Here is a 13,538-nt window from a genome sequence, read left to right on the forward strand (position 1 = left end):
TCGCAAAAGTAGTAGTTAAAATCAGAACCGGAAAAGTGAAGCGCGTAAATAAAATTGAGAGTACAATTTTGGTGAACACTTATGGAATACAGTGATCAATAGATTATTATATTTTAACTAAAGTTCAGTCTTGATCACAACATTTATGTCTCAATAACATAGGTAACCGGTTTCGGTTATTTTTACATAACCATCTTCAGACCCATGGCTTCCTTGGAGGATGGTAGTCAACTTCGTAGCAGCTGAGGAGAGCTCCGCCTACCATCCTCCACTGTGCACTCCGCTATTTTTCGTCTCTTTTTTAACTTAATACTTTCCTTGTGCTGAATTACAATGAAATACATTGTACAAATGTAGATGAAAAACTTTAGCACTTGCTATAGCCCACTATGTTAATTAGCATGACGCTCTGATTTAGTGCAAGTGACTGGTGGCGCAGAACTCACGTCGCTATCTCTTTCAAAGGAGGTGATCATTCTCCTGCACTTCGTAAATGCTTTGCTTTGAAGACAAGTCTAAGTTTTTACTGTGGTGTACGCTTGCGTGAACGTCTGAAGATTGTTAGGCCGACAACACTCGGCATTATTTGCCGCAAGGCCGTCTGTGACAAGAGCAGAGGTCCACCTCGAGTAAACTCCCGCAGAAAGCTATCGCTCTCAAGATCGCAGCTTTGAGGCTTTATTCTCCTTAGCTTTTCTGGGACCCATTCGCAAGTGCCTCGCGCTTCCTTTCACGTTCTCTCTTTCTCCTCTTTGCCCTTTGGTGACTACGTCGAGGATGCTGTTTCGACGTGTGCGCGAGGTTTCGCAGAAGCAAAGTGGCTTTGCTGCTTCCGTCGGCTGCAAGGCGACAGAGAGACGCCAAAGAGGCGACGTTGATGGTCACGGGGGGGGGGGGGGGGCGGGCGCGGGGGAGTGAGGGGGGGGAGGGAGAATGTCCAGGAGGGCACCAGACGCCGAGGCGTCGCGCCATTAGTCTCCAGTGTCAAGAGTTCTGCCGAGTGCTGAAGGGCGGCAGAGTGTGGGGGAACCCCCGTGGCGCCGCAAGTCTGGCGCGGGCACCAACTGCGAAAAAGAGAAGTCCCCAGGGACAGATGCGAACGCAGCCAGTTCGGGAGTTCTCAGAAAGCTGGCGCCGGCGCGCGCTGCGGGACTGACTCAATGCTGGAAGGCTGGAGATATTGCGAGGCTCCTGTTTACGCGAATTCTGGTGACTGTATGGGATTTCCCACCCCCGCATCTGGCTATTTGTTGCGGGTGGGATTTCTGGGATTACCAGAGATGCGATGCGTAACTTCGTTTTGACGTATCATTCATTGTGCTCAACAAGAGCGCACACTGGACCTAAATTAAAAGGAAAGGTCGGGGAGAGGGAGAGAAGGGGGGGGGGGGGGGGAGTAAGCGGATGGGGAGAAATGCGGGAGTTCATGCTATTTTCGTGGAAGTGAGAAGGATGAAGGAAACGTATCAGCAGAACAAAGCACTATAGAGGAACTATGTTACTTGATCACCGCTTACGCTGCGTGGAAAAGAAGTGAAGCACCCAGAAGACAACGTAAGATGTCAACGTAACTCAGTACACGTACATACCATCAGCGGGTATGTGAATTATTAAAATGGGAATTGTACTTTCAACAATGCAGCCCAGACAGCAATCGTGATAATCTAATATATAAGAAATTATCAGCCTCGATTGCGGTAATGAAACCAACCTTTACCTAGGTTTCAGCCCAAATAATTGAGCCTTCTACGGGAGATATACCTGAATGTACAATTTGTCTAAGAGGGCATGGTCTAGAAATAAAACTAAAACAGCCCGAATAGGCGTAGTCACATTTTAAAAACGCGGTACATAAGTACTTAGTCAACACCAGAGCTTAAGTCTTGGAGTTGACTTATTAGTTATGTACCGCATTTTTAAAACGTGACTGCGCCTATTCAGACAGGTTTTGTTTTGTTTACAGACCATATATATATATATATATATATATATATATATATATATATATATATATATATATATATATATATATATATATGAAAATGGGAATTATTTGTAACAAGTAGGCCGTCCACCAGGGTGCTTTACTGTTGTTCGTACACAACTGTTTCGTGTTTCATTGAATTACGCGGTCCATTTCGGACCCTGTGAGTCCATCGGTAGGCGCAAATCGTATTAAGACACAATTCGCTTCTGCTCTTGAATGAGGTGACATTATGTATTAAGAAGATTGTGCATGAAGACGATTTACAACTGACAATGGATCCACAAGGTTTAATTAAATAAAACACGAAAAAATCGTTACTGAAGGCGTTTTAATTCATACTTCCCGCGTGTTGTATACAGTTACGTTCACAACTGTAAAAATAGATAAAAATAATGTTTCCAGATGCGAAGTTTCAAAAATAGTGTTGTTCGTGTTTGGTACTGCTAACAGAGCTGGTAAGGTACAGAGGAGCCGTGAACAACGTTAGACGTTGAGTGATCACTGAGAAGGGCATGGAGAGGCCGCTTACTCGTGTGAGAGTTTCTAAAGGGCTCATTGTAGGTAGCCGTTTGGCCACCTGGTCGAATCGTGCAATATCCAAATTTGTAGGGCGTTGTGATGTGACAGTGGCACTGAGGAGCACCTGAACGCAGTCATACTCTCCCCAAGGTTCCGGTCGACCACAACAACCGAGTGAGATGGCGGAGTGATTAGCGCACTGGAATCACATTCGGCCATCCTGATTTAGGTTTTCCGTGATCTCCCTAAATCGCTTCAGGCAAATACCGGGATGGTTCCTTTGAAAGGGCACGGCCAACTTCCTTCCCCATTCTTCCCTAATCTGATGGGGCCGATGACCTTGCTGTTTGGTCCCCTCCCGCAAATAAATCAATCAGTCAGTCAACCAACCAACCAACCATCGACCAAAACAAGGGAGAATCGCCATACTGTGCACAGAGCACATCTTAACTCTTGACATTTGCGACTGCCATCCAAGAGTAAGAAATGATTTCCAACATTGCGTCATCCCACACCATATATTCACCAGCAGCTGCATCTGGATAGGCGTAGTCTGCCGTTAATACAACACAAACGGCTGTGTTTGGAGCGATGGCTTGACTAGGAATCACGAACTGCTGATCAATGGCGTCGTCCTGTGTTCAGCGATTAATCGCATTTCTGCACCCCAAACGGCCATCATCGGCGCGTATGGTGGCAACTTTGGGAGAGGTCCCATTCTTCCGAAGTTCTGGGGAAGCACAGCGATGTTACTCCTGGCATAATAGTGCGGGGAACCATTGGGTATGACTTCAGGTCACGGCTGATAGCGATTGAGGCAGCTCTGACGGCACAATGGTTCGTCGTGGACTTCCTGAGCCATCATGCTTTATCTGTTGCGATGCGACTGTATTATGATGCCATTTTCAACAGCAAAATACTTGTCCACGTTTGGAACGTATGTCTATAACAGGTTTGCGTAATATTGGGGTACTTCTGTGGCCATTAAGATCCCAAGATCCATCGTCGATAGAACAAGTGTGGGACAGTTCGGACGTCTACTCCGTTTCAGCTTCAGGATCCAGGATCCGAAGGACCAGACCCAACAGTTGTGCGCCAGCTTGTCTCAGGAGAGGCTACACCAGCCTTATGACGCTCTTCCCAATTGCATCAGAGCATGTAGCCAGACCAGAGTGGTTCCAACGTCATACTGATCAACATGCTCAAACTAACGCGTTGTTTGGAAATGTGACTCGATTTTGTGATAACTGAGATAATACCTTATACGCTGTCTACTCGCAAAGTTCCATTTCGTTTCTTTCTCCCTTTCTGGGAGCTTGAGAGGTGGCATGAGCCCCCTCTCATATTTCTATCTTACGATTTTCCTCTCTAATTGCATGCAGTGAAAAGTCGCTATTCCTTCACACGTGGACTTCCCACGCAGCGTCTCTCGTCACCTGGGTGGTCCAGTGACAGGCGGACTCCGCTGATCTGGAAAGGGTTAAGCCGACGGGTGTGAGGAAGTCGAGTGAATGCTTTGCAGACGCCGACATTGTCAAAAGACACGCCCGGAGGGGTCTGAAGTAGCGGCTGGGCTAGAGGTTCCGTTACTTCGCAGAATCTTAGCGAAAACACTTTCTGGCGGGCTACCAGCAAGGCGTGGGAATGACTTGTGTACCCAGGCAGTTGTGGCGGGAAAATACCCGCGCTTTCTGCAAAATAGTAACTGTGATTGGCTTGCTCAGGGCATAGCTCCGTGACGTAGCAAAATCAGCGCAGAAATTGGCGCCAAGAATCTCCATTGGTGGAATAGTGCTCCGGCAATGGAGTGGAATTTTCCGGCGGTTTTCGAGTTGCTGATTGGAACGTTTAACAACGGCCACTGTCGTGGGGGCGGGAATGTTGTTTGTTCGGCCTGTACTGGTGCTCTAGGTAGTCGACTCTCGCCTTTCTGTCGAGGACTTCGAAGCAACCAGCCATCGCCTCCGGTACGCCAGCTCGTGTTCTGGCAGTTAAGAAGACAGTTTGGTAATGTATGTCCGCAGCACCGGCAGATAGGGATTTTCCTAGGTGATAATCAGAGCTCAGCAGAGCGCGCCCGTTCGTCTTTTTCTAACTTTGTTCTGTCTTGAGTAGCAGCAATTAATGTTGGGTTAGCTGTGTGTCTCTCTTAAGATTTGAGTGACAAGGAATTGGCTCCACATACCACTTCGTCATAAACCTCACAATCTAGTTTAGGGACAACTTCACCTTCACAACGTTTGTTTGAGTATCCAATTTGAGCCAATTTGATGTATTATAAATGTTTCATGTGTTTTTGTTTATTATTTTCTGTTTAGTCTTAATAAATCATATTGTTATTTTGGACAGAACTTTCATTCTGTTAATCGGTAGAGCAACCCATCATTTCTCACTACGTTAATGAAACCTTCCTTTATTTAACTTATTTATCAAATTAAATTATCTCAGGTGCCAAACTCTTTTCTACTCCACTTGCAGGGTTGATTACATCAGTTCGCATATATTTTTTAATCCATGTGCAACAGCACATGTAGCTTCTAGAAGAATTTAGTGTTAAATACACTGCTTGCCCCGGTACCTCGCAAGCTTAACTTTTTTGTCAGGCGGTGTATGTTAATACTTCCACTTAATGTAATAAGCAAACTGGACAATCGATTAGTCTCCCCGTCCCCCCTCCCCACTCATCACACTAACATCTTGTAATACTCCCGTCATAATGGCCTCCACTCGTCATCGATGAGAGTTTACAAGTTTCTTCAGTTTTGTCTTAGCCAGCATAAGCCACTGATAAATGATTACATCCTATGGAGCTAAGAATTTGCAGGTATGTTGATCGCTACGATTCACCCGATGTTCGAAATAATCTCAGATATTTTCTGTGGATTCAAGATTTTGTGATTCAGCAGTTGAGGTGCGATGGCATGCTCCAGCATTCGCCAAACTAGGAATGTACGTGTGCAGCACTATGAAAAATATTGCCGTGCTTGGAAGACGGGAGTCCTAAGCGTCCCCGTCATCAAGATGTAAAAAAAATAGCAGTCCTTTTTCACCGAGAATGTTAAAATAAACATCTTGATCCATATTCATGGGTAGGTTAAACGAATGAGCCCAAATCATGGTAAGAAAATAACCTCTCCCAAAACACCACCGACGGCATCCTCCACACACTGGTGAAAACGATTAATACCTCGTCAGTGTACTCGACGCGTTGAATGATTTAGAAAGAGGAATAATCGTCGTCTGACCACATAATACGCCTAGACCCAGATGCTCTGCAGTGTGCGTAGTCCGGCTAACTGAAGACGTTGTGCTTTTTGTGTCACTGTGAGCAGTGGCCTTTTGCGAGGTATCAGCCTAGAAATGTTCAGTGCATAAAATTCTTCGCGATGTTGGATTGCAGCTGGTTAAGGTGGGTTTAATTCACTAATTGTAGCAAAGACTGTCGGTTTGAGTCAGGTTGTCGTTGGTAAGGCATTACGCTCGTTTCCGATCCTACGACGTCAACTAGAAGGTCGGTTAAGGAAAAGCAAACCTACATTTATAGTGAATGAGATTTTCACTCTGCAGCGGAATGTGCGCTGATATGAAACTTCCTGGCAGATTAAAACTGTGTGCCCGACCGAGACTCGAACTCGGGACCTCTGCCATTCGCGGGCAAGTGCTCTACCAACTGAGCTACCGAAGCACGACTCACGCCCGGTACTCACAGCTTTACTTCTGCCCGTACCTCGTCTCCTACCTTCCAAACTTTACAGAAGCCCTCCTGCGAACCTTGCAGAACAAGCACTCTTGAAAGAAAGGATATTTCGGCGACCAAGCAGCAATCGGTATTGTAATTGTAAACTGTCGAAGCTACGTTGGTAAAGTACCGGAACTTCAAGCGCTGATAGAAAGCACCGAAGCTGAAATCGTTATAGGTAAAGAAAGCTGGCTGAAGCCAGAGATAAATTCTGCCGAAATTTTTACAAAGGTACAGACGGTGTTTAGAAAGGATAGATTGCATGCAACCGGTGGTGGAGTGTTCGTAGCTGTTAGTAGCAGTTTATCCTATAGTGAAGTAGAAGTGGATAGTTACTGTGAATTATTATGGGCGGAGGTTACACTCTACAACCGAGCTAGGTTAATAATTGGCTCCTTTTACCGACCTCCCGACTCAGCAGCATTAGTGGCAGAACAACTGAGAGAAAATTTGGAATACATTTCACATGAATTTTCTCAGCATGTTATAGTCTTAGATGGAGATTTCAATTTACCAGACATAGACTGGGACACTCAGATGTTTAGGACGGGTGGTAGGGACAGAGCATCGAGTGACATTATACTGAGTGCACTATCCGAAAATTACCTCGAGCAATTAAACAGAGAACCGACTCGTGGAGATAACATCTTGGACCTACTGATAACAAACAGACCCGAACTTTTCGACTCTGTATGTACAGAACGGGGAATCAGTGATCATAAGGCCGTTGCAGCATCCCTGAATATGGAAGTTAGTAGGAATATAAAAAAAAGGGAGGAAGGTTTATCTGTTTAGCAAGAGTAATAGAAGGCAGATTTCAGACTACCTAGCAGATCAAAACGAAAATTTCTGTTCCGACACTGACAATGTTGAGTGTTTATGGAAAAAGTTCAAGGCAATCGTAAAATGCGTTTTACACAGGTACGTGCCGAGTAAAACTGTGAGGGACGGGAAAAACCCACCGTGGTACAACAACAAAGTTAGGAAACTACTGCGAAAGCAAAGAGAGCTTCACTCCAAGTTTAAACGCAGCCAAAACCTCTCAGACAAACAGAAGCTAAACGATGTCAAAGTTAGCGTAAGGAGGGCTATGCGTGAAGCGTTCAGTGAATTCGAAAGTAAAATTCTATGTACCGACTTGACAAAAAATCCTAGGAAGTTCTGGTCTTACGTTAAATCAGTAAGTGGCTCGAAACAGCATATCCAGACACTCCGGGATGATGATGGCATTGAAACAGAGGATGACACGCGTAAAGCTGAAATACTAAACACCTTTTTCCAAAGCTGTTTCACAGAGGAAGACCGCACTGCAGTTCCTTCTCTAATCCTCGCACAAATGAAAAAATGGCTGACATCGAAATAAGTGTCCAAGGAATAGAAAAGCAGTTGGAATCACTCAACAGAGGAAAGTCCACTGGACCTGACTGGATACCAATTCGATTCAACACAGAGTACGCGAAAGAACTTGCCCCCCTTCTAACAGCCGTGTACTGCAAGTCTCTAGAGGAACGGAGGGTTCCAAATGATTGAAAAAGAGCACAGGTAGTCCCAGTCTTCAAGAAGGGTCGTCGAGCAGATGCGCAAAACTATAGACCTATATCTCTGATGTCGATCTGTTGTAGAATTTTAGAACATGTTTTTTGCTCGAGTATCATGTCGTTTTTGGAAACCCAGAAACTACTATGTAGGAATCAACATGGATTCCGGAAACAGCGATCGTGTGAGACCCAACTCGCTTTATTTGTTCATGAGACCCAGAAAATATTAGCTACAGGCTCCCAGGTAGATGCTATTTTTCTTGACTTCCGGAAGGCGTTCGATACAGTTCCGCACTGTCGCCTGATAAATAAAGTAAGAGCCTACGGAATATCAGACCAGCTGTGTGGCTGGATTGAAGAGTTTTTAGCAAACAGAACACAGCATGTTGTTATCAATGGAGAGACGTCTACAGACATTAAAGTAACCTCTGGCGTGCCACAGGGGAGTGTTATGAGACCATTGCTTTTCACAATATATATAAATGACCTAGTAGATAGTGTCGGAAGTCCCATGCGGCTTTTCGCGGATGATGCTGTAGTATACAGAGAAGTTGCAGCATTAGAAAATTGTAGCGAAATGCAGGAAGATCTTCAGCGGATGTGCACTTGGTGCAGGGAGTGGCATCTGACCCTTAACATAGACAAATGTAATGTATTGCGAATACATAGAAAGAAGGATCCTCTATTGTATGATTATATGATAGCGGAACAAACACTGGTAGCAGTTACTTCTGTAAAATATCTGGGAGTATGCGTGCGGAACGATTTGAAGTGGAATGATCATATAAAATTAATTGTTGGTAAGGCGGGTACCAGGTTGAGATTCATTGGCAGAGTGCTTAGAAAATGTAGTCCATCAACAAAGGAGGTGGCTTACAAAACACTCGTTCGACCTATACTTGAGTATTGCTCATCAGTGTGGGATCCGTACCAGATCGGATTGACGGAGGAGATGGAGAAGATCCAAAGAAGAGCGGCGCGTTTCGTCACAGGGTTATTTGGTAACCGTGATAGCGTTACGGAGATGTTTAACAAACTGAAGTGGCAGACTCTGCAAGAGAGGCGCTCTGCATCGCGGTGTAGCTTGCTCGCCAGGTTTCGAGAGGGTGCGTTTCTGGACGAGGTATCGAATATATTACTTCCCCCTACTTATACCTCCCGAGGAGATCACGAATGTAAAATTAGAGAGATTAGAGCGCGCACGGAGGCTTTCAGACAGTCGTTCTTCCCGCGAACCATACGCGACTGGAACAGGAAAGGGAGGTAATGGCAGTGGTACGTAAAGTGCCCTCCGCTACACACCGTTGGGTGGCTTGCGGAGTATAAATGTAGATGTAGATGACATGGCTTAGCCATAGCCTGGGGGATGTTTCCAGAATGAGATTTTCACTCTGCAGTGGAGTGTGCGCTGATATGAAACTTCCTGGCAGATTAAAACTATGTGCCCGACCGAGACTCGAACTCGGGACCTTTGCCTTTCGCGGGCAAGTACTCTACCAACTGAGCTTCTGTAAAGTTTGGAAGGTAGGAGACGAGGTACTGGCAGAAGTAAAGCTGTGAGTACCGGGCGTGAGTCGTGCGTCGGTAGCTCAGTTGGTAGAGCACTTGCCCGCGAAAGGCAAAGGTCCAGAGTTCGAGTCTCGGTCGGGCACACAGTTTTAATCTGCCAGGAAGTTACATTTATAGTATTTGTAGACTCAGTGTTGACTGAACTACTCTATTCGAAATTCTGAAGGCACGCGGGGTAAAATACAGTGAGTGAAAGGCTTTTACAACTTGTACGGGAATCAGACGCCAGTCATAAGAATCGACATTAATTAAAGGCAAATAGTAGTTGTGAAGGGAGTGAGATGGGGTTGTAGCCTGTCTCTGAGATTATTCAATAGGTACACTGAGCAAACAGTAAACGAAGCCAGAGAAAAATGTGGAGAAGTATTTAAAGTTCAGGGAGAAAAAATAAAAACTTAGAGGTTTGCCGATGACATCGTTCTGTCAGAGACAGCAAAGGACTTGGAAGAGCAGTTTAACGGAATTGACAGTGTCTTGAAAGGATGACATAAGATGAAAATGAACAAAAACAAAAGAAGAACAGTGAAATGTAGTCGAAGAAAATCATGCATTGCTGAGGGATTAGGTTAGGAAACAAGATATTGGAAAAATAAGAGTTTTGTTATTTGAGCAGCAGACTGATAATGGCAGAAATAGAGGATACAAAATGTTGACTGGGAATTGCAAGAAAAGCGTTCCTGAAGAAGAGAAATTTGTTGACATTGAGTGTAGATTGAAATGATCAGAAGTCTTTTATGAAGCTACCCATATGGATTATAGCCATTATGGAAGTGAAACATCTGCGGTAAACAGTTAAGAGAAGAAGACAGCAGAAGCTTTTGAAATGAGATGATACTGAAGATTAAATGTGTAAAATGCGTTACTAATGAGAAGGTACTGAATAGAATTGGTGACAAAAGAAATTGTGGCAGAACCTGACTAGAAAAAGAGATAGTTGATAGGACACATTCTGAGACGTCAAGCGATCAACAATTTAGTATTGGAGGTAAGAGTTGAGGTAAAAACGGTAGAGACCAAGAGATGAATACAGTAAGCAGATTCAGAAGGATATATTCGCAGATGAAGAGGGTTGCACAAAAAATGGTTCAAATTGCTCTAAGCACTATGGGACTTCACATCTGAGGTCATCAGTCCCCTAGATTTAGAACTACTTAAACCTAACTAACCTAAGGACAGCACACACATCCATGCCCGAGGCAGGATTCAAACCTGGGACCGTAGCAGCAGCGCGGTTCCGGACTGAAACGCCTAGAACCGCTCGGCCTCAGCGGCCGGCGAGGCTTGCACATGATAGATTAGTGTGGAGAACTGCATCAAATCACTCACGGTCTGAAGACCATAACAATAACATCGGTTAGGATCTTCCAATGACCACAGTAATTACACCATGTTACGTTGCTGTTAGTGGCATGCCATTCCTGGTAGACACGTACAATGCGTCTCAATACACTAACAACTGGAGCAACTTCATTCACGGTGTAATCATCCTCGTCCAAATACTACAGCACTTTCTGCAATTTCCTCACGTTTGCATTCTACTGCTCTGATTCCATACAGCCCACCTCCGCGTTTCTCCAGTTATTGGCGACAGTAGTGGAGGGTCAAATGACCGGCTGGTACTAGTTCTACATCTTCTAAAGCGACCCGAAGCGACCATCATAGTCTTACAGAGTCCAGTCATATTAATGTGACTCCTTGTCAGATTCATGAATAAACACCTTATGCAGCCGGCCGTTGTGACCGAGCGGTTCTAGGCGCTACCGCGCTGCTGCTACGGTCGCAGGTTCGAATCCTGCCTCGGGCTTGGATGTGTGTGATGTCCTTAGGTTAGTTAGGTTTAAGTAGTTCTAAGTTCTAGGGGACTGATGACCTCAGATGTTAAGTCCCATAGTTCTTAGAGCCATTTGAGCCAACTTATGCGGCGCGGACGTCCAGAATGAGTGTCACTGAGGTTTCCTGGACGAAAGGGATGTGGAGTCATACCGGACCCAGTGTCGCGACCAGCTGCGCTATCTTTCTAGATTGAAGATCCATGGAGGGAGTAGCCCGATGGAGATGATCCCATATGTTCTAGATTGAGTTTCAATCCAGGGAGTATGGTGGCAGGGCGGGTACGGTAAACTCATCCTGGTGCTGTTAGAATCACGTACGTATATCGCGAGCTTTGGTTGTATTGCCCTGCTGGTAAATGCCATCGTGCCGAGAAAAACGAACTGCGTGTAACGCACTTCGAGTAACGCTGGACATCGTCCTTAAGGATAGATGCATACTTACGTTAATCCATTGTACCTTCCTGAATGATAACAACCAGGGAATTCCACGACAACATTCCCCAGACCATAACTCTCCCTCCTCCAGCATGGACCTTTCTGGCGATTTTTATATGATCGTATACGCCAACAGCCATTTGTCCGATGGAGCATAAAACGTGATTCATCTGAAAAGGCCGCCTGTTTCCACTCAGTGGATGCCAAGTTGCGGTATTCGCATACAAATTTCAGCTTTCGTCGCCTATGAACAGAAGTCGGCTTGGGGGCATGAACCGCAGGCACCTTCCGGGGAAGGCCATTCTAAGGTGTCAGGCAAATCCAACACCTTCCATGAAAACCCTGACATGATAGCAAATCCGGCAGTATGTCACATAGCTCTGAATAAATCCTGACATTAAATTAACCAAAGTAATATGATCAACGAGTGAGCAAATGGAATACCACAGACTAACATAAGAACACCTAAATGCATGTCATACCTTTCCACCGTGAAACAGTTGCAGTTCCGAGGGGAGAAACGAGAACAGAAGCCGAGAGCAGAATCGTGTAAGATAGAGGGCCCTACGATAAGGGACGGACACCCACGTCGCCAGCCGACCGCCAAGACCACCCCCAGCTCATGTTAAAAGATAGAGCCCTCCAGAAGAACAGTATAGATTTTACGATAACACTAAAAGGGCCACACCAGCTGCAAGTTTTAGCGTGAGACTTTTTCGCGTCTCTGTTACGTAGCTAACATTAAAAACATTGCCCCACCACGAAAAGTATAACGTTTCCCTTTGGACAGACAGAATTTTTGTAGGCGGAGCTTAAGGTTAACATTGAGACCCTGATTGGTGAGTTGAAAACACAGCTAGATAGCTTTTCTTAAACCAACTTCGGTAAATTGTGGTAAGGAGAAGTTAGAAAGAGTTGCTTCCGAGACGGCGAGCTGTGTGGAGCTGCGCCGCCCGCCGCCCCCTGACGCTGCCTAACCAACGACAAGGTAATGAATGCATGCGATGCCGCGTAAGAGTCATAAGGCTTCACTCAGCTACAGAAGTCTCATCTGTTACATCCCCTTTTTACGTAATACTAGTGTTGATCGTCAATTAAACTTCGTGGTATTCACATTTGCTATTAGAAGGTAAAAATCTGAAATACGATGATTTTTCTGTTATATAATTATTGAGAAGCCACATCAGCCACTGTAATTTAGACAAGTTACATAAGTAATTAAAGGTAATTGAGGGTCACTGTAGACCATTTTTGATAGTTTTCTCTTTTATGAAACTTCATTTAAACCTAGATTATAGATGTGGTATGGCATAGGTCATCCTTCGATCCATTGTAGAACTTGGAAACCCGTTCAGGGAATATTCGTTCACATTTTTGTTGAACGCAGTTGATTTTTATCATCCTGTATTAAAACATTTCCTTTTATCAATAGTGCAATTTATAAACGATGTTTTGTGAGTAGAATAAAATGTCCAATGATAAACTTAACTACTTTCTCGACGTGATTTTACCAGCTAACTAAAAATAGGAAAGCCTTGAACCCCTTCCACTTAATTTAGTTAGTATTTAGATTCTCTTACAGGGAGTGCAGTGGAGCTGACACTGAAATCATTAAGTATTTGGTTATGTCACCGCTAGTCTCACTGAACTCTTCTGAACTCTACATGTCATGTGTGGTCTGGCGTCTCCTTACCAGCAACAGGTCTCAGGTTCAAACTAGTCAATTCCCTATAAAAAAACACGCTCAGAGCGTCGTTGCGCGAAAGTGGTAGGGAGACACGACTTTGAACAGACACCACGCCGAATGTTAGACCATAAGTAGTAACGTTCCGTGACCGGTGGTTGCGGAGACACTACTGGTAATCCTCTGGCTCACCTGGGGGTAGAGCTGCTCAAGAATTGCATGTCTATTCGCCCGT

Source organism: Schistocerca serialis, chromosome 7, assembly GCF_023864345.2.
Source record: "Schistocerca serialis cubense isolate TAMUIC-IGC-003099 chromosome 7, iqSchSeri2.2, whole genome shotgun sequence".
Lineage (NCBI taxonomy): Eukaryota > Metazoa > Arthropoda > Insecta > Orthoptera > Acrididae > Schistocerca > Schistocerca serialis.